At 42.9% G+C, this 26,635-nt stretch overlaps 1 protein-coding gene across 4 annotated transcripts in view; it reads left to right on the top strand.

The window, feature by feature from the left end:
• The first annotated feature begins 23,452 nt into the window (after nucleotides 1–23,452).
• The window catches only part of LOC147032357 (uncharacterized), a 36,448-nt gene continuing 33,265 nt past the window's right edge, over nucleotides 23,453–26,635 (top strand). Inside the window, exon 1 of one of the 4 annotated variants that reach the window (XM_085869903.1) lies at nucleotides 23,453–23,519. The gene's annotated coding sequence lies outside the window, so the exon portion shown is untranslated. The remainder of the gene's footprint in view (nucleotides 23,520–26,635) is intronic. The other 3 variants (XM_085869905.1, XM_085869904.1, XM_085869906.1) reach the window with 3 other exon arrangements.

Genomic DNA, 26,635 nt, shown 5'->3' with positions numbered 1-26,635 from the left:
ACCCATGTCCTTTCTCAACACTGCACGGGGTAAGGTGGTGTTCTTTGAACTCCCTAGTTATTTGCACAAAATTATTACCTTCACAAACTTTGTTGCGAAGGTTATGTTTTGATCGCTGTGTATTTATTTATTTATTTGTGAATATGTGTGTGTGTGTTTGTTTGTTTGTTATTCGCATAACTCCAAAAGTATTGAACTGAATCGCAGCAAATTTGGTGGGATGATTGGTTATTATCCGAGGACGATTTGATTAGATTTTGGGAGCGATCGGGTCAAAGGTCAAGGTTATGAAAAGGTCAAAATCGCCTTTTTACCATAGCGCGGTCAATTTGTATCCAATTTGCATGCAACTAATGCCAAAATGTTCAGAATTCAATGCCCCATCTTGTGATATGTGACATGACACAATGACGTAATAACCCTTATTAGCGGTTGGGAGTCAAAGGTCAGGGGGGGTCACGACATTGCAAAATGTGCGGTTTTAGTCATAACACGGTCAATTCTTATCCGATTTGCATGAAACCAACACCAAAATGGTGACTGTTCTGTTCCCCACACTCTAATACCAATTACAAAATTAAGAGTACAAAGGTCAAGGTCGAGGTCATGAAAAGGTCAAAATCGTCATTTTGCCATAGTGCGGTCAATTTTTATCCAATTTGCATGCAACCAATGCCAAAATGTTGTGAATTCAATGCCCAATTTTGTGATATACTATATGACACAGGAAAATTAATGTTTTTAAGCCATCATAACACATATGAGATGGCAGATGTGGTATGGGATTAAATACCCTCACAATCAACGGTTTCTGCAGGGGGGGGGGGCAAAATGTAGCGTTGGCGAAGGTATGCGCTCTACTGAGTGCCCGTTCTAGTTGAGATTGAAACACACAAAACTGACGTTTTTGCTCTGTTCAAATCAGGGCACCATGTTATTTGTTGGAGTGACTGTTACTGGGTTGGGTTATAATCATCAGACCTAGTTATTGAGCATGCATTGATGAGAAATATGAAAACAAGAGGAGGACTTCCATGTGGCCAAAGAACGAGTGCGTCTCAGTTTGCATAGTGTCTGCTATAAGTGCCAGCTTGTTCTGATGTAAACAGTGCCATGGAGGAACTCAATGACACAGGCTTTGTAACAAGTGATCAACACAAAGACATGACAAACGAGATGACAAAGACACTGCAGCTTCTTCGGTCCCTACAGGACATTTAGCTCAGATTCGTCCCTGTGTAACATTGCCTCGAGTATTACAGCTGATGAAACTGTAAGTGCTGACGATGCAAAGGAAGTTCGCAAAACTATTATTGAATCAATGAGTGGTTGCAATGTCATCGAATATACTTTCTGGAAGAAATATGAAGTTGTCACCATAAGTCACAAGTCTTCTGCTAAGGTGGATGGTGAGTCAATACATGTAGATCCTCAGTTGCTATTTCAATGGTTGGTTACAACTGCTCGAGGTGTCACCGAAAATGTTCCAAGTATCTTCAAATATGAACTTTATACCCCACCATCTTTATATTTGAATCATCTGGACTACTAGTACAGGCAAATAAAACTGCACATGCTGAACAAATGTGGACGATGGGAAAAAGGGCTGAAATGTCTGTACCATGAGTAGAAGACATGTTGCATGTAATAGATGGATCACTTCTTCAATGACTCATGTGAAATTTAACTTCCAGTGCTGTTTTCATTGTGTACATGGACTATGTTTCAAAGGAAATATAGAACTCGAGTCCAATTGTTGTCTTTGATTGCTATGAGGCAGGCCCCATCACAAACTATGTTACATATCTAAGCCGTTCAAGAGGTGTTGTTGGTGCTCAGGTTAACTTTGTTGAAGATATATCAATCAAGTCAAAGAAGGAACAGTTATTGGCTAAACAGAGATTCATAAACGGAGATTCATCAGCATATTGATTCGGAAACTTCAGAACTGGTTGCCAGAATATTCATGCAGAAGCTATGCAGACTTCATTGCCCAGACAGAAATTGACAGTGCTTTCACGTGTACACCTACTGTCATTGGAGAAGACACATGTCCTCTGTTTTCACACCAAGCCAACATATTAAGGTCTTTCTTTAGTCAGAAAGAACGACACCGACCAGAAAGCTGAAAGTTTGGAATATCCCCCAACTACAAAAATCTTTGGGTCCAGACACGTGCTTTCTTCTGCCATTGGTACATGCAGTTGCTGGTTGTGACACATCATGCCTATTTGGAGTTGGGAACGGAGTGGTTCTCAGGAAAGTAAAAAAGTGACATTCATTTATGGAAACGGGTTTAAGTTTTCTATCGAGTAGTGTCTTTGGCAGAGATCATATCAACTGGTGAGGCTCTCACTTGTTTATACAATGGAATGCATGGTGAGGGCTTAAGATGTCCTGTATTACGGAAGGTTCTGTGAGACAGTGTCAACATGTTCTACATTTGTACACGTGCCCATACTCCCTCCAACAGCAGCCGCAGCACGCTATCAGAGTACCTTTGTGTCTACAGGGTCAACAGTAATGGGGAAATCTAGCAACATGGATCCAAAAGACTGGGGATGGATACAAATTCAGGGTAAGCTTGAACCTCGAACAGATCTACCACCAGCTACAGATGGTCTTCTTAGAGTGAGGTGTAAATATAAATGAAATTGTGATTAAAAACAGTTGTACCTGCAAGAGACATGGTCTGGAATGTTCTATTGACTGTGGAGACTGTAGGGGTGTTAGCTGTGAAAAATTGACTCATCTTCCATCTGATTGTATTCGTGATGAACTCTTGACTTATCACATACGAGAAGCAAGTAGAATGTTTGTTCGGGAAAATGAGTACCAGCTCGCTGGCATCCTGTGTCGGAGTGGCGACACATCCAGGATTGAACTCAATAGCCAAGGAGACTGCTTAGGCAGCACCAACACTGCACAGAGTATGGTCCCAATGGATGGATGGAAGTACTGGCTGATGAAAATTAATTGTTCTTCCTGAAAATATTAATTATTGTCAGAAATAATTCATTTTAGAATCCTCCTGATTATGACTAGAAATGGTGATTCATGCTTGAACGACATTTATCAAGACAAAATAGACCGGAGTGCAGACTTTCTTTAACAATAATTGATTAACGAACTGCGTTAAAATCATGTCCCACAATACATCTACCATACTCTTACGGGTTTCCCTGTCGTGAGTGGCTTATCGGACCCGTTTCCGGACCTTTGACCCTGAAGCCACCGAGCTGCAAATAACTCTGTGGCACTACGGGTTTCTAAGCAACCACGGATGCCATCCGAGACGATTAATTTAGGTTGGGTCCTCCCGTCCAATTCCCACGTTCATTTCCCAACAAATAAATCCCCCCCCACGCCCCCCCCCCCCCAGATAGGGAACTGTGCTCTTGATGTCCCACTCCTATGGATCAAGAATGGAAAACATACGAAAGATTGTGTAAATCAGTGTGTAATCACCGGCATGTCCAGGGAAAGAACTCTGTGGCTCATTCGCACTTGCTCCCAACAGAGCCTGTCTGCGCAGTGGCTCACGTTCACTTGGCCTGTTCCTTGAGGACTCCTTCTGGCTCCCTTTGCTCCCTGGACATACACGACTGAGTTCTGGGCTCCCCGGACTTATAAAGACCTTAGCCAAGGTGTCGTCAACGTTCCAGCATAGCTTGTTGTTCAAGCCATGCTCATCGGTTGAACTCTTGGCTCGGGGGCACCATCCTCTGGTAACCCTGCCAATATGCGGTCCTTCCTGCTCCGTTGGGTGCTGGATATTCCTTTGATTTGGCTTTTCATTGTCATTTTGTAATGAAATGTGGGTTTGTGTGTTGCAAAGTGTGTATGGATGCACCAAAAAGAGGTGTGGGGAACAAGAGGGATTAAGAGGGATAGGTGAATGAGATAAGAAGGGATTTAAGAGAGTGGTTCTCAAGAGGAGTCACAAAGGGAATTCAAACCTGTGACAAATAATGCATTTTCCCTGTCCACTGATATGAGGGGAAACCTAATCTATCAAAACAAAATACTGCTGATTTATCTGAACTCCAGGGTTCTTTTATGTGTTGGATGCAACTCGCTGAGGTCTTTCAAAGCCGTATCAATACGTATTACGTGACTAATGTACATATGTCCTCTTGCATCTTCAACATGAAATAAAACATTTATTGAAATTTGAATTCTGGACTGCTGAAAATACCCCATATACCCTATATTTAAGGATTGATTTCAAAATGTTCCACCAAGTCGATTTCTTTACATTTTTAGTATGTTATTCAACAATATTTTAGCTATTCATTACAATTAAAGTAATTTATTTTCCAATTTGTACTTTATTCACATCTCTGTTTGCTTATTCAAGTTATTTACACGAGCATTCACTGCCACCTCTCGTGTGTAAATACAGCTATGACTCTTCCTTTTTGTTTTTTTAATTTGCATTATGTTGGCTAAATAATATTTTCTTGGAATGATACATTTGAGGGGTTCTCCAAATTTGTACATGTAGCTAGCTGGGGCCCAGTATTCTATTTTCGGTGCTTTGTAGCTATTTTAAGCTTTGACAAGTCTGGAGACGGCGATGGTTCACGAGCAATGTACACGGTTCGCCTTTTTTATTTTTTGACCTTCGAGGGGATGCACGGGCAAACTGGCGGGAATCGCGAAAAATGTAAATGATGAAAGTTGTAGTACTCGAAGAGCACTACTTGCATACCAACTTTCATTCGAAACAGTTGAAAACCCTAGGAGCTCGATGCCCAATTTATTGATTTTTTTGACATTTTCTAAGTCTGTGACCTTGACCTTGGGACGAAAATGAAAAATCGAGCTCTGTGGGGCTATGCAAGTGCCATTGGGCTAACCAAATACCGAAACCCTGCCAGATTCGACAAACCCCCTCGGAGAAGATGTAACTTGAAATCGGCTACCCCCTAAAAACACGTTTTTTTGGGCGTGGCTCCACTCATAATGGGCGCAGCACACCCATTCTCAGGAAAACACAACTAAATCATGATATAAACCTCCCACCCAAATTTTATTAGGATCGGATCAAAACCCACGGAGTTATGCTTGGGACAGACAGACAGACACACACCCATAACGAATATAGTGGTCACTTACTGACTCGTGAACCAATAATGGCAAAGGCTGTTCAAATAGTGTGGTATTCACATACAGGCCGTGAAAAGATGTTTAACTTCATCGGTCCTGAAAGCAGGTCAGCATATTGAGCGTATGTACAAGAGGGCTCTCAGGTTGATTGTCTAGCAGGCAATTCCAAATTTAAAATGTCCAGTATACTGAACAAAAGGAACGAGATTGATTATAAGGTGTCTGTCGATCAAGCATTAGTTTCCTGTCCCGAGCTTCCTCTTTACAAACAGCCATTTGGAACAGCTTTGTCCTTTTCAATTGGCCATGACCCATCATGGGCCAAATTGCATAGCTCTGAGTTGGTCTTCAAGGTCAGGCAATACCTTTAAATTTTTGAGATAGCTTCCTTGAATGGTTGTCTTCAACTCCAAATGGTGTAAAAGCCATTCTTATGCAGTGATGGAGAGTATGGCACCACTTTCTCAGCTGGTGTTGCTGGAGCATCTCATTTTTATCCCTGGACGTTAGAAAATCCCAGGCCTTAAAGGATAGTTAGTATATTGTGGCAGAAAGCTAAAGCTGAGGGAATGCTCCCTTACCACCACAGGCATGCTTGTGATATTGCATTCTACCACCTGAAATGTGGTCTTGACCACTCTGCCTTTTGAACCATACCAGGCCTTTTTCTTTGTGCTTCTGGCTCTCGATTCCTACCTCATGTCCCTCCCAGGTGGCCTTGGTTGAGCTGAAACTCTCATGTTTTGCCGTCTCCAGGACTTAGTTATTATCAGCATAAAGACAGGGGTTAGCTGCTCTGTCTTACTTTCTCTCTTCTTCTCCTGTCCTTTATTCTCCTGCTTGCTGTTTTCAAAACTGATTATTCATTTGCTGAATTTTTACATTTGGAATCACAGCTACACTATATAATTGTTTTGCCTGTCAACCAAATACTGTTGTGCTGTATTGTTTCATCTTAATTTTCATCTTTTTTTAACTTTGTCTTTATCTGGATATTTTCCTGTAAAACACCTCGAGGCATCTACCTTTTGAAAGGCACCATTCAAAGTACTTTATTATTATTATCTATATATTAATATTGAAGGACCCATTTTGTGCTCCTCCTTGCAGTCGCGTCATGTTTTTCTCGGTCCTGTGACCTGGACTGAAAGAAACTTCGTACCTGTAAGAGTGCATCGCACATAGTGGCAATAGTCAACCTTCAACTCTGAAGCATCTATATATTAATACTGAAGGACCAATTTTGTGCTCCTCCTAGCGGTCACGTCACGTTTTTATCGGTACTGTGACCTGAGAAGTTTTACACGGTGTACGTCAAAGTAGACACGTGCACAAATCAGGGGACTTCTTCACAAGGAGTAGTGTACACCAAAATGTCGTGTACAAGGACGTTTTGTAGGCCTCATTAGGTAAGGCCATGGAGTACATCGACTGGGATCCGGCTCTTACGAGAGCCGCCACTGGTTGTCATATTGGGCTCATGGAACAGAATCCGTCTCTGACGGGGTTTCGGCTAGTTATTATTATTATTATTATTATTATTATTATTATTATTATTATTATTATTAAGCCTCCCACTACAGGATAGGGGGAGGCTTACAACTGTGGTTAGGTTTGTTTCAACAATTGGTGCCCCCCAATTTTTAATGGTACCACCGAGTTTCTTCGACCCCGAGGAGTACGAAACCATTATTTTGTTTTGTTTTTTTCCCCTTCCTTTTTTTTGCCATTGGCTGAGCTGTATCTCAGAGCCCGCTGGGTCTTTCATAATGAAATTTTCCTTCAATAATGGGAATCGAAACTATGCGGGGTTTACATTTTTTTTATGTTGACCTAATTTCTAAGCTCATGACCTAATTATAGACAATTTAACATTTTTCACCAACACTCAACTAAGGTTTGTCTGATCAGAATGAAATTGCCCTCTCTGGATAGCATAAAGTAATGTGCATTTTCAAAAAATTTACATCATACCCCTTTGAGTTAGATGTCAAGGTGAAATGGTCTGAATATATATATATATATATATATATATATATATATATATATATATATATATATATATATATATATTTTTGTCATCGCTCAATTTTGTCATTGCGAAATCTTAAACCACTTGGCCTTCCAAGATATTCTTGCATTATAATAGTATACCTGCACTGAAGTTGTGCACCAGTCCTATTTGATTCGTCCTTTATCTACTTTTTTGGATTGTGATCTAATTAAATAAAACACCATTTTGGTCATAACTTGAATAATTTTCCTCTGGTTTTCATGATGTTGAGTTTTATGGATGGATTGTAGATGGGGACATATTTTCTTTATTTACTCCTTATCTCTAAATGTTGAAGGTCAAAGTCATATGGCGGTCTGAAAAGAATAAGAACATCTTTGATTCCCAGGTGCCAGGGGAGGCTTCCCCTTGGCAATGGCTTTGTGATCGCAAGTATCTAGCAAGTTATCATGATCACTACTATTATTGGCTCCTTGCTCCACTCACGACATATGTCCACACTGCCTTATGATCTAAAACACGAGTCCCTTTGGAAAACACCTGGTGTGTAATTGAATTTCAGGTGCGAATGAATGATGGTTTCTATGCTTCAAATACTGTTTCACAGTTCTACTGTAATATTATGTATATTGATATAACTATTGCCCAGAATGAATTGTACCCTGGTAGTGTTTGCATGATTCACCTACATTTTTCTACCTTTTGCACCAAAAAAATGCACAATGCAGTTCACAAGATCCAGCTAACATGATGTATACATCAGCTCGTTTGACATTTTTGTTCACCAGATACTTCATGACACAATGCTGTTCTTATTGAATTGCAGCACTTTGCTCTTCATGTCTTGATATTTATTTTTGAAACTCATAAATGTCTATGTTTTTTTTTTCATTTGTGTGAAGTTTCTTGGAAATATGTTTTGAGTTAACTGGCTCTTACAAGCTTAAAGCTTGTGCACTTTTTTGTTCTTTAATTATATATTCTGGGCATTTCGTACCCAATTTCTTCTGTTGTAAAACTGTAGTATAATTTGTCATATATCATTTTATAATGGTTTGATGTATAAATTAAAGTAGTGCTGGCATTCCACATAAGTCGAGTTGGACCAGGTCGAGAATACTGTAAATTCAGCTCCGTCACCCTATTAGAGAAGGAATCTTCTTAAAATGGCAACGGTTAAGTGTATAATGACTAATTGTTGTGGGGCCAGCAAGGTTGAGTTGAGAGAAGACAGATGAGAAAAGACAGGATTAATTTCATTGGAAAAATGAAGATTCGGCGTATTTGCATGATGGTGTATTAGCTTTTTGAAAGGGTATTGATTGCATTGAGTGAAGTGTTTTTTGGAAGATATGGGTGGCAAGGTCATGAGGAAATTGATTAATAATAAAGAAAAACAAACAATAACAGAAATTGTGGTTGTATGAAAGGCTTTGTGAGGTAGAGAAATGTAGGGGAAAAACGACGGATTGTTTAAAAGAGTTTTGATAAGCATATTGAGGCAAACAGATAGATTGCTTGAAAGAGGTGCGTTTGTCTGTGCTGACATGCATGCTACCCAAAATTCAAAACACAATTTCTTTTATATAATGATCATTTGATGTACTTATCCTTTTTCACAAGGTGTGTGTGTGTGTGTGTGTGTGTGTGTGTGTGTGTGTGTGTGTGTGTGTGTGTGTGTGTGTGTGTGTGTGTGTGTGTGTGTGTGTGTGTGTGTATGTGTGTGTGTGTGTGTCTTATGCTGTACTGTTCGGTTGAGATTTGGTACATACCGCATGAGCAGAGTTGCCTTTTTATGTAACTAATATTGTCTTGTATTTCCACACATTACATTCTGTTTTTATTCAATTTGCTCTCATAATTGTATACCAGGGGCAGAAAGCCATTGGTTCCAACACCACAACGTTTTTCTTGAATAGTGCTTGATGCATGTTGCAACATCATTTGATGTAGATGTGCTGCCCATGAATATAAAATAAACAATGAACAGCTGATGACAGTGACCAGTGAATGCTATATGTTAATACTTTTCATATGGTGCAATCGTTTGTATAACACTTGGTGCACATTGGTGTAGTATGCGCAAAATTGTATCGATTTAAATGGAAGGCCTCAGCTTGTGTGCAACATATTTCAATCGGATCATCTACGAGGTGTTGCAATTTGAGGTCAGAAATAAAAAAATGGTCTTATTTCCTTTAAGAAACCTATTTCAAAAAGTTATTTCTCACCAATCACTATCAAAAGTGAACTTTCTGTTGTATTTGTTATTTTTCAATAAAATATGGAAGTTGTATACCCTCGGATACAAGGTTCGGAGTTGAAAATGATATTCATCCAAATCATATTTTGTTTTGTTTGGGGTCTTTTTTTTTCCAGTTAACCCACCACATCTATATCATGGAGGAAGGACATGGTTGGGGGGGGGGGGAGACCACCCCATCAAACGTGTACAAAATGATACGCTGAAAAGCTGCTTTTGAATGAAGTCATAAGCCAATAGCCAAACCTTTTATTCTCGAGCATTTTCATTCCTACCAACACTGATAAAGATGCCAGACTACATCGCTAAAAGTACCAAATTCGGAGATCACAAAATTGCTGAATTGTACTTCTTCCTTCTTTCCTGAGCCAGCATAGCACATTAATGGCTGAAGAAATTATGATGATTCTAACAGGAGGAACTGACATTGTCTCTGGGGTATTGCACTAATACCACAACAACAAAAAAATTGATGAAGCAAAAAAAAAAAAAAAAGGCAACCACAAGATGTTGAATACCATTTATGCATGTGCACACTGAGAAACTCTGCTGTAATAATCTCTACCATAAGACACCTTATGTCTTACACCTACTATTGTGGTGGGTGGTTACACTTACTATTGGTCTGGTCGCTCTGATGGTTACAAGGCCCAAGGAGTTGCTCGAGCTGTGTCCAATAAGCTGACTCCAATGATAATTGAGGTAACACCGGTCAACAAGCATATTATGAGAATAAGGATCCGTCACTCCTTGGGTGCCATTCCCTGGTCTCCGTTTATGCTCCGAGTGAGGCGAGTGATCTCACCGTGAAGGATGCATTATACGCGACGCTCGAGTCTGTGGTTGATCAGTATCCCAGACGAGATACACTTCTAGTCTTGGGGGGATTTCAATGCATCGACTGGAACTGATAGGGATGGTTATGAGATGTGTGTTGGTTCCCATGGGTCTGGATCTGTGAACCTGAATAGCACTAACTTCCTTGACTTTGCAAGAAGTCATGGACTTAGGGTGGCCGGTTCATGGTTTCAGCATCCACAAGCTCATCACTGAACTTGGTATTCCAACGCTGGCGGTGTGGGAAAGGAGATTGACCATGTCCTCGTTGATGGTCACTGGAGGATAATCCAGAACTGCAGGGTCTGCCGGAGTGCTCAGTTCCTCAATACTGACCATTGGCTTGTTGTAACAACTCTGAAGTTGCACCTTAAATCCAGGAGAATGGTACCATCCCAGCCTCGGCTGGATGTTGGCAAGCTCAACGATGAAAGGGTGACTGAGGAGTTTACGAACAAGCTGAGTGGAGATTTGGGGGTCTGGGTGCTTTGGGAGGTCCTGAAGAGTTGTGGAGTGCCTTCAAGACCACCGTCATTGATGTTGCCGGTGGATTTCTTGGAACTCACCGTAGGGCAAAGAAGAATTTTGTCTCTCAAAGGACACTGAATACCATTGACCAGAGTCGCAGGGCCAGGCTGAATGGCAGAGCTGAGCTGTTCAGGGAGCTGAGGCATAAAACTGTACGTGCGCTAAGGGTGGACAAGGAGGCCTATGTGCGAGGAATCTGTGAGGGGGTAGAGCATCACCTGTGGTCAAGTGAGTCTCGTCCTGCTTACAGGGGAATTTGCGCATTGCGTTCATCCAAGCCCATCCCTCGGTGTACTGCAGTGAGAGTAGAGAGTGGTTGGCTCTTGACAGAGGAGTCTGAAGTGAAGCCCCACTGGGCCGGTTACTTTGAGTGGTTGTACCAGGCTGATCCACCAGCTGTCGAGTTGGACGTCAGGGGTGTTACAATCCCTGTTCCTGACCCTCCAATCAACTGTGGTCCACCTTCGCTTGTGGAAATACAGGCTGCAGTGAACCGGTTGAAACGGGGTTAAGCTCCAGGGATCTGTGGCATCCATGCTGAACTTCTCAAGGCTGGTGGACATGCTGCACTCGTGTCGTTGCATGCAGTTCTGTGCTCTGCCTGGAACACAGGCATCATCCCAACTGACTGGAAGAGGGGCCTTGTCCCTCTCTGGAAAGGGAAGGGTGATCGCCAAGACTGCAACAACCACTGAGGGGTGACACTGCTCTCAGTTCCGGGCAAGGTCTTTGCTCGGATAATTCTTGATAGGGTTCGCACCATCTGCTTGAGCACCAGCGTCCAGAGCAGTCAGGCTTTACATCAAAGAGGTCAACAATTGACCGTATCCTTGCTCTTCGGGTCCTCACCGAATGCAGACGAGAGTTTCGGCAGGGGCTGCTTGCAGCCTATGTTGATCTCTGTAAAGCGTTCGATTCAGTGAATCGGGATGCCCTCTGGAGGATTCTTGGCCTTCGTGGGGTGCCACCAAAACTGATCGATCTGATGACTGAACTCTACTCTGGTACTGAGAGTGCTGTGAGACGTGGTGGTACCATCCCTGACTTATTTCCAGTTGTGACTGGAGTTTGTCAGGGGTGTATACTGGCCCCCACACTTATCAGCACTTGTATGGACTGGATTCTAGGGAGGATGTCGGATAGATCAAGCTGTGGTTCATCGTTTGGAAATGTCAAGATCTCTGACCTTGATTTCGCAGATGATGCAGTCATCTTTGCGGAGACTTTAGACATCCTCTTGGGGGCCCTCGAGGTGCTGAATGAGGAGTCTTGGCCGCTGGGATTATGGATTTCCTGGGTCAAAACTAAGATCCAGGCTTTCAATGACATATTGGATGCTGCTGTCCTGTCTGTGCCTGTTTGTGGTGAGGATGTTGACGTCGTGGAGAGATTCACTTACCTCGGCAGTGATGTTCATGTCTCTGCTGGCTATGAGTCAGAGGTCAATAGACGTCTGGGTCGGGCCTGGGGAGTCATGGATTCACTGCATAATGGGATGTGGAGCTGCCGGTACCTGTGCGGGAGGAGGAAAGTCCGAGTCTTCAGGTCCTTGGTGCTTCCAGTCTTGGTCTATGGATGTGAGACTTGGACTCTGACCAAGAATCTGAGACGGAGACTTAATTCCTTTGGTACCAGGTCTCTTCAGAGAATCCTTGGCTATCGCTGGTCGGAATATGTGTCCAACGAGCGGTTGCTGAGAGAGACTCAAATGAGATTTGTTACCTGCATTGTCCGTGAGCGTCAGCTGCGGCTGTATGGGCATGTGGCTTGTTTTCCTGATGCTGATCCTGCTCACCAGATTTTCTCAGCGAGGGAGTCTCGTGAGTGGAGGAGGCCAATTGGCCTACCACGTGCCTTGTGGTTGTAGCAGGTTGATCGGCATCTCAAGTAGATTGGGATGGGCCAGGCATCTGCCTGGTGGATGGCCAGACGGAGTCCCCTGGAGTACCGGCAGAAAGTGGACGCAGCGACGCGCTGCTCTGGCGCATGCTCCCATACCTGACCTGACCTGATCTGTAATCCAAGTAATCTTTTTGACGTATTTTTCAGCATTTTGATGAAAGAGTGGCAATAACAAAATGGTAAACCGTTAATTCTTCTGTTTGTGAATGCCAATCGGACACATGGAAATACAGGAAATACGAGAAATATCCGTTGATGAGAGGTGTCGGGTTCGTCCCATTTCCCACTGGTACAAGTGGGTAGTGGATAACACACACACACACACACACACACACACACACACACACACACACACACACACACACACACACACACACACACACACACACACACACACACACACACACACACACACACACATTTGTCCTTTTACCAGTAGATGCAAAAATGAAGCATTTCTCTTGTGGCCCCAGAACCAAACAAAAATAGATATTTATAACGACACTCACAGCCCACCCAACTCCCCCTCCCACCACCTCCTCCCAAACATAATTAATAGTAAATACAATTTTAAACCTATCCTGTTCGTCGACAAGCCCCAGATATGACCTTCCCATCAGTGTTCAGAAGCATGAAGGTTTGGTGAGAACACATACATCTACGACCCTTCAGCCTTTCACGGGTGCTCATTGCCGGGCGTTTTTGCAATATCAACTTTAGCATGTCACCATTTTGTTAGAGTTGATCAGAAAGTTCTCCAACTGTTTTATTGTATCGATACCAACTCGACCGCTTTTGGCGGTAATCCACTGCTTTTTGTATACTTGAACAGTCTGCCAAGAAAAAGGAATCCTTTTATTTTTGTAACTCAAAAAGAACTCAAAAATGGAGGTTCATTAATGAATGTGTTGAGTTGTATTCATCTGGTGCTTAATGAAAGAGAGTAAAATGAGTTTAACAACTTATTGATTTATTAAAAACAATTGATATTGGGTAAATTTACCATGGATTACATGAAGATAATATTAGGCTTTGAAACGAAGTACAGGCTGTCCAGTCTTGTTCCAGTGTTCAAATTTTATTACAACCAAACCAAAAGAGATACAACTACAACGGCACTCGGGAGAGTGAATACCTCTGCCAGGCTGAACGTGTTTTTTTTTTTCTTTCTGTTTATGTAGTCAAGGCTCTTGGAAGAGCTAAACATAGAACGGATCAAGACGCAACACAACAGAAGGAACACCAGGAGGATGGGGAAATGCCAACAGCAGGGCGGAGGGAGAAAATAGATGGACACATGGTTTCAGGTAAGTATTCACAAATTCACAGGGATTCACAAATAATGCATTCAGGTAACGATGAGGGTAAGGGCAGAACGCAAGGGGTGGACAAGATGCATGCAGAAAGACAATCTGGGAGGGGTGAAGGTGGTTTCACTGGTGTAGAAAGATTTGAGATGGTGGTGAACAGCTGTCTTGAATACCTGGAAGGAAGAATGAGATTGAAGAGTGTGGAAGTTGGTTCCACAGGTGGGGGGAAAAAAAGACGAATAAATGAGTGGAAGTGAGCAGTGGTTCTAGATTTAGACGGTTTCACCAGGAGGGGGTTGCTGGTGGATCGCGTGCGTCCTGCAGACACCTACGGCAATAAAACATGGAGATGGCACGATGTGCAAGACCAGAAAGGAGGCGGTAGAAGACAGGCAGATCACCAACCTGTTGGAGATGGCGAAGTGATGAGCACATACATTCAGCTTCATCATGAGAGATTCCAATGATCTTGAACGCCTTGGTTTCCAAGGCATCGAGCTGAGCAAGATGTGAGGCAGGGGAGCCAGCTCAGAGGGGAGAGCAGCACTCGATCAAGCTGCTGATGAAAGCCTTGGAGGGGGATCGGAGCTCAGGTGTGCCAAGGAAGGACTGTGCACTACAGAGGATGCCCAGTTGGCATCTGGCTTTGGAGGCCAACTTTGAAATGTGGCTTGCCCAAGAGAGATCAGGACTGAGATTGAGTAACTCAACTTCTTTGAGAGGGTTGTTGAGAAAGTAGATGGGAGGGTTTTGTGGTGTGGTCCCTTCTTAAGCAGATGGGAAGTGTGTAGGATTTTTCAAAGTAAAAAGACAAATTCCAAGTGTTTGTGGTCTTGTTAAGGTTTGAAGAGAGGGAAGTGGCTGCTGCCGATCTGTCAGAATGATGAGGGATGTCATGGCAGAGGGTGAAGTCATTAGCAAACAGATAAAGAGGATTTTCCAGAGTCAGAGATCATTGATGAAGATTTTAGGAATAAGATGGGGTCCAGAACACTGCCTTAGGGAACTCCAGCCTTGACAGGAAGAAGAGAAGAAATTATTCTGTTGGAGCCACACACTGGCTACGAGAGTGGAGTTGGCCTTGGATTCCACAGGTAGACGGTTTGGAATGCCAGATTGTATTGAAAGCTCACGACACATCCAGAGAGACGGTCTTGATCTCATGTCTGATATTAAAGGCCTCCACCATTGTTGAGAGAGTAGAAGCAGCATGTCCAAGGTAGAGTGACATGGTCTGAATCCGAATTGACGATCTGAGATGAGGCTGTTGGAGAAAAGGAATGATTTTATGTGAACTAGTTTGATAATGGACTCCATGACCTTGTTGATGATTGGAAGTAAGTTAATTGATCTGTAGTTAAGGGGATCCGTGTTTGCAACTTTTTATGTAATGCTGTGATATTTACTGACCAGATCCTCACCAAAATCTAATAATTTTGTCCTTTTCACACACTCAACCTGCCCACCAAGTTTCCACCAAATCTCTCCACAACTTTTTGAGACGCCCTGCTCTCAGACAAACAAACAAACAAAAAAGATGTAATGCATAGCACAATACTTGTGAAATCCAAATAAACAATAGTTGCTGTGGAAACAATAATTTGGTAAATTTGACCTAACAAGTGTTTTGCATGATGAAATGTTGTGCATAACAAATTTGGTGGATACATTTTCGAATTGCCGCCTTATAGGTGTTTTGCATGTTTTGGATGGCATTGCCCTTGCTTCACCTTCGACTAATTTTGACCAGATTGTCAACACAAAAATAAACATGCCTACAAATAAGATGTGGAAGTTTCAATCTTAACTAGAAGGGCACTCGGTAGAGCGCATACCTCTGCCTGGCTGATTAGTTTACGTTTTGTATCCCACTGATAGGCCGGATTGGGATTCGGACCTGAACTAAAATTTAATCGGCTTGTTCTTGTCACCTAACCATCTCATCCACTAAGTTTCATCCGAATCCACCCACAACTTTTTGCGATATCGTGCTACATATCGTTCTAGCCATATCATTCAATGGTAAAGAATCACTGAAAAAAATTCTCGGATCCAGATTCGGATCTTCACCAAAATCGAAGCAATTCTTCTTTGGTACATACCCAACCACCCACCAAGTTTCGACCAGATCCGTCCACAAATTTTGAGATATCCTGCTATATGTCGTTTTTGGCCCCATCTCTCAATGGTGAAAAATCACTTTAAAAATTCTCAGATACAGATCTGGATCTTTACCAAAATCTAATCATGTCATCGGTATCACATTCCCAAGGTTTCCACCAAATTTCGTCTGAATCCGTCCACAACTTTTTGAGATATTTTGTTCACAGACAAAGAAACAAGAAAGATGTCATGCATTGCACGATAATTGCAAAATCCATAAAACAAATTTTACCTTAAAAAATAACTGCTGGTTGAATACAATGACAAAATACACAAATTTCAAGTCATATGGATGAAAATTGACAATTTTAGTAATGACTATGTTGATCTTTTTGGCCAACGTTGACCTGAAAAATAATTTGTTGAATTCAGTAACCTGATATGCAAATCCTCTTCAAATTTAAAGTCAATGGAATGAAAATTGAGGATTTTAGAAACTCCACCTTAGTTGGTGACCTTTGGCCTATGTTGACCTCAAAAAGAATAGGTGGTTGAATTCAATGACGAAATTTGCAATTCCTCTTCGAATTTCAAGTCAATCAGATGTAAATTGAGGATTTTAGAAATCTAACCTGTTGTTGACCTTTTGGTCAATGATGACCTCAAACATAATTGGTGGTTGAATTTAGTGACCTGATATGCAAATGCTGTTCAAATTTCTAATCAATCGGATGAAAATTGAGGATTTTAGAAATTGGATAAATTTGTTGACATTTGGCCTATGCTGACGTTTTGACCTCAAAAATAATCGGCTTTTTGTTTGTGACGATCTCTGCCATGTAGTGAAGTTTCATGGAGATTGGTTTTAAATTGTGACCTGTAGGCGATAAACATACAAACAGACAGACAGAATAACACACTCAACCAACCAATATACTTGAAAAATCTTCGATTTACACAAGTAAAAAGAAATGTCATGCACAGCACTGATACTTGCGAAATCCATAAAACAAATTTGACCTTAAAAAAAAAAATGGTGGCTGAATTGAATGACCAAATATGGAAATCCTGTTCAAATTTCAAGTCAATCGGATGAAAATTGACAATTTTATAAATTTGGCATATGTTGACCTTTTTGCCTATTGACCTCAAAAATAATTGGTGGTTGAATTCAATGACCAAATATGCATCTCCTTTTCAAATTTCAAGTCAATGGGATGAACACTGAGGATTTTAGAAATCTCACCTAAATTGTTGACCTTTGGCCTATGTTCACCTCAAAAAATGGTTGTTGAATTCAATGACCAATTATGCATGCAACTCTTCAAATTTCAAGTCATTTGGATGAAAATTGACCTCTTTAGAAATTCCGCACATGTTGACCTTTTGGCCTATGGTGACTTCAAAAATAATTGGTGGTTGAATTCAGTGACCTGATATGCAAATCCTCTTCAAATTTAAAGTTAATCGATGAAAATTGAGGAATTTAGAAACCTGACAAAGTTGTTGACCTTTTGATCTCAAAAACAATAGGCTTCTTGCTTATGTGGTGGTGGTGGTGAAGTGGTGAAGTTTTGTGAAGATCGGTTTTAAAATTGTGACTTATAGTTGATTGACATACAAACAAACAGACAGGGGTGAAAGCATAACCTCCATCCACCTTCAGTGGTGGAGGTAATTAGTTCTCGTAATTACGGACTATTGGAACGTACCTTTTAGACATGTAGACCTTTACAGCCTTTATTGTCTTTATATTGTCTTTATTGTCTTTATATTGTCTTTACAGAATTTTTTTTATTAATTTGCCAGGTTTTCTTGGGAGAGGTTATGGAGCTATAGCCTCTGTAAAGCTCTATCATTGTTACTGTCTATAGATACACCAGAACTCAAAAACAGGCCAACCTGGAGTCTTAATTTACAGGTCTCTCTCACGAGCCACAAACCTTGGTGTCGTTGGTCGAACACCTGAAGAACTGGTTCCTTCTCAGTTCCTTCACTCTTCAAGAATAGGATCTTGAAGGATACTGCTCATGCTAAAGTTGATGATATCATGGAACACCTCCATTGTTTATGGAGATTTATGGTAAACAATTTCATCCATTTAATTGCTTGGTCCACTGGGGTTTGTTATTTTTCTTTACAGAAGCGAGGGTCATGGAGCAGCAAGATGGAATTGACAGTGGAAAACAGACATCAGAGGAATGAACAAAGAGGAGAGGGGAGGAAATACTGAAATCAGCAAGTAAGATGGTTGGATTGGGTTAATGAGGTATATAAAGATCATGGGTCAGAATTGGGGATGACAAGAGACTATGGTGCACTGCTTGCTTGAAGCCCTTGACGGAAGAGAGACAGAACAGCCTCTGGAAGATGGTTCCCTAAACAGAAGTGAGGAATGAAAGAGTTGAGGTGTGCAGTGAGCCTGGATTTTGGAAGTTTAACCAGAAGGGAGTTTGCGGAAGAACATGTGCTTCCTGGAGAAGATAGGGAGGGTTGGTGGATTGAGAAAGCAGAGGGAGTAATATCAGAAAATAGACAGAAGACTGTTATGTGAAATCAACAGGCCCTTGTGCTGCAGCCTCATCACAGGAGATTCCAATAATTTTGAGAACTTTAGATTCCACAGAATCTCGGAGAGAGTAACGTGATGCTGGGGCACCAGCCCTTAGTGGAGACCAGTACTCTTCAATAGTAAAGCTTTTCCTTTTTGATGATCTGAATTATTTCTGCAAACTATTTGTGAAAAGCTCATCTGTGATGAAAAATGCATTGTGTGAGCTCCATTATCTATCACTCTTTCAGTAGACATGGCACCAGTATCCAATATATACCTTTACATGAAGTCAGAAAAGTTTATTTTCTCAAAGCCATGAAGAATGGATGAATGTGGAAAGTCGTTCAAAAAAGCATTACTCCAGATTGAGCTCACAAACATGGAGCCATATTTCAAAGGGATGACTGCAGCCAGGAAAATGTGGAATCAGCCCAGTCAAACTGCTCCAAGCATTAAATGATGCACTCCTGATTTTTACCAAGCAAAATATGTCGGTGTCCTCAATCCCAAAACATGGCCAGACAGTAGTGATTGTGTGCTTTTTTTTTTCTAAAAGAAGATAGTGGCTCTAAGAATACCAGCCTTGCAACAAGAGCTGCTTTTGAGAAATTTCATCAAAGTTTAAAAGTTGGTCTTAAGCAGTTGAAAGATGAGTTACACCTGCATCAATGACGGCAGTGGGAACATACTCAGCAACAACCGTTGGATGTGAGTGAGGGTTCTCACTCATCAACCAAATTATCACTGACTGTAAGCACAGTGTGAAGCCACCAGAAGTCGAAGAGCAAATGTTCTTCAAGCAAAACGGTCCATGAAGATTATCTCATTTCCTTTCACTCCATAATGCCTTGGAAAAGGCAAACTGTCGACCTCGTAGAAGCCTGGTCATGATCCTAATGTCGTCTGCTCAGGCCAAGAAGCTGAAGATTTTGAGTGGAATGAAGAACTCGTCTTGCTGATGAAGGTTATCGCGTTGATTTGTGTTGGCGGCCAGGTGAAAAGATGGATGTAATCAACAGGATGAGATTGAAAAAATGGATGAGATTTTGGTATTCGAACCGCCGTGGGAAGCAAGAAGCTGACATTTCGGGTGTTAACCCTTTGTTGGAGCAAAAATAGCTCACCATTTAAAGAACGGTATGCTTCCAGATACAGCACTTCCCATTGGTAAATTCTAAAAGGGCAGTTTTGGGTGGAATTTGACCCCGTTGGAGATCAAATCCAGATGTGAGTACAGTACACAACCTACAGTGCAGTACCAGATGTGAGTACAGTACACAACCTACAGCGAAATTACTGCTCCAGCAGCGCCACACCCCATGATCCAGTGAATCCATGACTCCCCAGGTCCGACCCAGATGTCTGTTGACCTCTGGCTCACAGCCAGCAGAGACATGAATATCACTGCCAAGGTAAGTGACTCTCTCGGTGACCTCAACATCCTCACCACAAACAGGTACAGACAATAGAGCAGCATCCAAGATGTCATTGAAAGCCTGTATTTTAATTTTGACAAAGGAAACCCGTAATCCCAACTGCTCGGACTCCTCATTTAGCACCTCAAGGGCCCCCAAAATGATATCCAAAGTCGGCTCCGCAAAAATGAATGCATCATCTGCGAAATCAAGCTCAGAGATCTTGATATTCCCAAACAATGCAGCACAGCTTGATCTCTCCGACATCCTCCCCAGAATCCAGTCCATACAAGTGCTAAAAAGTGTGGAGGCCAGTACACACCCCTGACGAACTCTAGTAACAACTGGAAATGAGTCCGAGATGGTACCACCACATCTCACAGCACTCTCAGTACCAGAGTATAGTTCAGACATCAGATTGATCAGTCTTGGTAGCATCCCACAAAGACCAAGAATCCTCCAGAGGACATCCCGATTCACTGAATTGAACGCTTTACAGAGATCAACATAGGCTGCAAGCAGCCCCTGCCGAAACTCTCGTCTGCGTTCGGTGAGGACCTGAAGAGCAAGGATACGGTCAATCGTTGACCTCTTTGGTGTAAAGCCTGACTGCTCCGGACGCTGGTATTCAAGCAGATGGTGGCGAACCCTATCAAGAATTATCCGAGCAAAGACCTTCCGGCACTGAGAGCAGCGTCACCCCTCGGTAGTTGCAGTCCTGGCGATCGCTCTTCCCTTTCCAGAAAGGGACAACAAGGCCCCTCTCCCAGTCAGTTGGGATGATGCCTGTGTTCCATGCAGAGTACAGCACTGCATGCAAGGACGTGAGTACAGCATTTCCACCAGCCTTGAGACGTTCAGCATAGATGCCACAGATCCAAGAAGGTTTACCCCATTTCAACCGGTTCACCGCAGCCTGTGTTTCCACAAAAGAAGGTGGATCACAGTTGATTGGAGAGTCAGCAATAGGGATAGTAACACCCTTGACATCCAACTCAACACCTGGTGGATCAGCCTGGTGCAGGTGCTCAAAGTAACCGGCCCAGCGGACCTTCACTTCAGACTCCTCTGTCAAGAGCCCACCACGCTCCGCTCGAACTGCAGTACGCCGAGGGACAGGCTTCGAGGAATGCAATGCGCAAATTCCCCTGTAAGCAGGATGAGAATCACTTGACCAGAGGTGATGCTCTACCCCCTCACATCGACCACCTTGACCACCCTCAGCACATGCACAGTTTTACGCCTCAACTCCTTGAACCGCTCGGCTCTGCCATTAAGCCTGGCCCTGTGACATTGCTCAATGGTATAGTGTCCCATGAGAGACAAAATCTTCTTCGTCCTGTGGTGAGTTCCAAGACAGCCACTGGCAACATCAAAGATGGTGGTCTTGAAGGCACTCCACAACTCTTCAGGATTCCGCAAGGCACCCAGACTCCCCAAATCCCCACTCAGCCTGTTTGCAAACTCCTCAGCTACCGTCATCCTTGAGCTTGCTAACATCCAGCCGGATTTAAGTTACAACTTCAGAGTTGCTACCACAAGCCTGTGGTTAGTTTTGAGGAACTGATCACTCTGATGGACCCTGCAGTTCTGGATCATCCTCCAGCAGCCATCAACGTGCACATGGTCAATCTCCTTTGCCACACCACCAGCATTGGAATACCAAGTCCAGCGATGAGCTTGTGGGCGCTGAAACCATGAACCAGCCACCCTAAGTCCATGACTTCTTGCAAAGTCAAGGAAGTTGTTGCTCTTCTGGTTCACAGTTCCAGACCCGTGGGGACCAACACACACCTCATAACCATCCCTATCAGTTCCAGTCGATGCATTGAAATCCCCCAAGACTAGAAGAGTATCTCGCCTGGGGGCACTGATCAACCACAGACTTGGGCGTGGCACAGAATGCGTCCTTCACGGTGAGATCACTCGCCTCAGTCGGAGCATAAACAGAGACCAGGGAAACGACACCCGAGGAGTGACGAATCCTTAGTCTCATAATACGCTCGTTGACCGGTGTTACCTTAATTATCATTGGAGTCAGCTTATTGGACACAGCAACTCCTTGGGCATGGTAACCATCAGAGCGACCAGACCAATAATAGGTGCAAACACCCACCATGATCTCGCCACAATCCGGTCTCCGAACCTCAGAGAGAGCTGCAATACCGATGTCCAAACGCTTGAGCTCAGATGATAACAGAGACAGGTGATCATCCTCTCTTTGGGATAGGACATTCTAGGCACCCACCCAAAGGGACCGCCTCAGGTTAACCTAAGGAGACCGCCATGTGATGGACGACACTTCAGCACCACCCCGCCACACAACCGCAATCTCACACGGGAATGTTACCCTGTGGTTTTCTTCCTATCACGAGAGAGTGGGGGTCCTGAAGGCTTTGCCCCAATCTCGTCACCTGGTGAGCTGCCCTGTGGAGGGCAGCTGCACAGGAAACACTCCCACGGAGTGTGTTTTGATGTTGCATCAGGTCAAAGGTCAACTCACTCATGTCAAATGGATGAAAATTGATTTTTCAGATTGAAATTGAATTTAGAAGTTTGACCTTTGACCTTTTGACCTCAAAAACAGTTGGTTTTCCAATTCAGTGATGCAATATGCACATCCTGTTCAAATTCCAAGTCAATTGGAAGAAAAATGACGATTTTCGAAATTTGACCTTTGACCTCAAGATCAGTTGAGACGACCTCCCCCAACTTGCTAAAGTTTCGTGAAGATCGGTTTAAAATTGTGACGATGATGATGATGATGATGATGATGATGATGATGATGATGATGATGATGATTATTGAGCTGTATTATCGTCATGCTTGTGCATGCCCACGTGGGTGCACTGGGCGTGGTTTGGAGTAGTCACGTGACCCACCCCGTGTCCTGATGCTGTGTTGTGTTGTGCCCTTGGCCTTGAATAAACCTGTTGTTCCCACTTCAGAGTCTTCGTCTCTCACTATTGAATCTGACTCTGTCTCTCACAATATCGATATTGATTATAAAACTTTGAAAAATGGAAGACGGGTTCTTGCACGCACAGGCTTTTAAAGGGAGTAATTTATCTTATAAATGGTCTCCGCACCGATTTGAGATTTACTACAGAAACACGATTCGAATTCGTTCTTTAAATGCAACGTGAGGTCTCGAGTTGACGAGAAACAGAACGATTTTGGCTTTGGCGCTCGCCGTTCACCTATTTGGCGGTGTGACTGTTGGCAAGCTGATGGAGGTGTACGATTTGAGTCGATGCGCTTCATAAATTAAAAACAAACCACGAACGATGCTTGTGTAAATCGATTGTAACGTTTTTATTGCACAACCAAAATATGGCTTGACGCAGAGAGTAAAATATTCCAGCCAATGAAGGAAATGAAAAAAATTGCATCACCACGTTCTCGTGACGTCATGACGTTTCGGACGTGTGACGTCACGAGAACTTCGTAGCGACGCTTCAGCGGCGTCGTGCAAACGTTTGTACGTTTTATCCCTCTTCCTTGCTTCTATCTTATCTATCCCTTTGCTGTCTTTTTTTTTAATATTTTTCAATCGTAATGATGGCCTTGAGGAATTTTGCAAAAAAAAAATTCTCATTGAGAGGAACTTGAGTGTCTGTCGAGAAAGATGATATTATATTTGAGGAACTTCAGAACACGAGTACCGGATATAACGTGTGTATCATATTTACCTGAAATCATCAGAAGTACTTATTCTATTCAGTGGTTGAAAAAAAACAACAACATTATTTCAGTTATAATTAATATTTCATTATTATGGTTATTCATCGTGGTTTATATGTTAAATATGTTTGTTTGCTTTGATATGACACCTGCATGAGCGGGAACATGGATCTTCTCTGTTGCCATGGAAATGGGAACGTTGTGAGGAATTTTTTTTTTCTTCGCTTGCTGACAAGAACAGCTGATTCACTTGTTTGTATAACTAGTACGTGGCCGTACATGCAAAAAAAAAAAAAAACCTTTCAAACCGTGTGCCAGAAACAACAACCACACAGGCCGTTCCTTCACTCTCGCGTGCCCGTACGTGCAAAAAAAAAAAAAATACTTTCAAACAACCACACAGGCCGTTCCTTCACTCTCGCGTGCCCGTACGTGCAAAAAAAAAAAACCTTTCAAACCGTGTGCCAGAAACAACAACCACACAGGCCGTTCCTTCACTCTCGCGTGCCCGTACGTGCAAAAAAAAAAAAATACTTTCAAACAACCACACAGGCCGTTCCTTCAGTCTCGCGTGCCCGTACGTGCGTAGCCATACGTGCAAAAAAATACTTTCAAACAACCACACAGGCCGTTCCTTCGCTCTCACGTGCCCGTACGTGCATAAAATAAACTTTCAAACCGCGTGCCAGAAACAACAACCACAGGCCGTTCCTTTGCTCTCGTAAACGACGACTGGATTGGGGTATTGTGTTTATCTATAAATGCGCATAAGAAATCGAGAAATAATTAGAATACAGTGTCATCACTATCCGGAAGTGGTGCGTGCCCGTACGGAATGTTCACATGCATTCCACGAATTATTGCTTTCATTGAAGTAACAACTGCTGTGATACTTACACACACACACAGAGTTAATTAAAATCAAAATTAAAATCAAGTTTACCTCCCTGTCTTTGCTTGCCATGGCATTCGCTGCCAATGACCATTGCCACTCCTACGCCACGGTAACTAAGGCGCCCTTTCCCCATCGGCCACGCTTACGCAGCAACGTGTCCTGTCATTGGTTTGGTAAATAAATGGCTGCAGCAACGTGTCCTGTCATTGGTAACTAAGGCGCCCTTTCCCCATCGGCCACGCCTACGCAGCAACGTGTCCTCTCATTGGTTTGGTAAATAAATGGCCGCAGCAACGTGTCCTGTCATTGGTAACTAAGGCGCCTTTTCCCCATCGGCCACGCCTACGCAGCAACGTGTCCTGTCATTGGTTTGGTAAATAAATGGCCATAACTTGGGAACCACTTGTCCGATTAATATCAAACCTTAAAAAGGCACATACTCAGGTCCCCAGCAATAAAGCTGGCAAGTTTCAATTAGATCGGACCAGTGGTTGTCGAGAAACAGTGGTCACAGACACACACACACACACACACACACACACACACACACACACACACACACACACACACACACACACACACACACACACACACACACATTGCTGGCATTATAGATAGATAACGCATTTGATTACATTTGGTTGTTTCTCAGAACAGCAATTTAATCGTAAATGGTGAAGTGGCACGTAACCCATTCGAATAATCCCACGGAGGTGGTTAATTATTTATTTATTCATTCATATGCAAGCTGCTTGGCTGCATCATTTTCTGGGGGTGCAGATGTGCTGCTGATGTTCCCAGTACACTGGTACTCATTTGCCGACCTCGGAAGGATGACGGGCTGAGTCAACTCTACTTGGTGTTGATTCAACGGTCCCACATGGGCTTGAACTCAAGACTAGAATCTTAAGCCAAGCACCTTGACCTTTAAGCCATCATCAGGCCTGCGGAGGTGATTGATTCAACAATTCATGGAGGAATGAATAGGAGGGCAAGGTAACATGAAGAAGGACCGGTGATGCAAATTCATGTCCGTAAATGAAGATATCCATCAACAAAACTCAGCTGGTGGAGCAACGCTCTGCCTCACAGAGAGTCGGTGATCAAAGGCAATGGCATGTCACGTAATCTTGCACAGTGAGATTAAACGAAGGTAGGGTCGAAAACACAGACTTCATTAGTTTGCACTTGTACAGCATTGGCTTTATTCAGCAAGAACAGGACAACCTTTAACAATACCGATGTATCCACAAACACTTGGAAGATGTCTTTCAATCCTGACAAATCTCACACTCACTATCTCTCTCCGAAAGGACTGTTTGACAACCCTTGCCCCCCCCCCACCGCTAGCCACCCCCATTTAACAATCCTCTTGAAGGCGTTCAGTCATTCAAACTCCTGGGTGTTACGATGAGCCATGATCTTTCTTGGGTGAACAACATTTCAAAGTTGGCCTCCAAAGTCAGCTGCTGACTCGGCATTTTTCGTCATACAAAGTCGTTTTTTGGCACACCTAAACTCCTATTCACCTACAAGGCCTTCATCCACAGCTTGATGGAGTACTGCTGTCCCCTCTGGGCTGGCTCCCCTGCCTCACATCTTGTTCAGCTTTATGCCATGGAAACCAAGGCTTTCAACATAATTGAAATCTCCCACAATGAAACTGAGTCTATGGGTCTGTCTATCACTTTGCCATCACAGACAGGTCGGTGGTCTCTGTCCTCTTCTGCCTCCTTTCTGGTCTTGCACTCTCAGCGCGAGACTGCCCCCAAATGACTCCAAACTAGAGGTCACGTGAGACTGCTTTGCCTTCCCCAGATTTCTGCATGGCACACACGGTCCACCACAACCCCTTTCTGGTGAAACTACCCAAATCCAGGATCACTAATGGTTATTCCATTTGACCACATTTTTTCACTAACCTCCAGGATCACTAACCAGGATCACTAACCTCCACTTATTTATTCCTCTTTTTTTCCCCACCTGTGGAACCAACTTCCATATTGTCTTCAATCTCA

Source organism: Eptatretus burgeri, chromosome 2, assembly GCF_056783735.1.
Source record: "Eptatretus burgeri isolate ZD-2024b chromosome 2, Ebu_testis_v1, whole genome shotgun sequence".
Lineage (NCBI taxonomy): Eukaryota > Metazoa > Chordata > Myxini > Myxiniformes > Myxinidae > Eptatretus > Eptatretus burgeri.
This window is presented reverse-complemented; position numbering and strand designations above follow the sequence as displayed.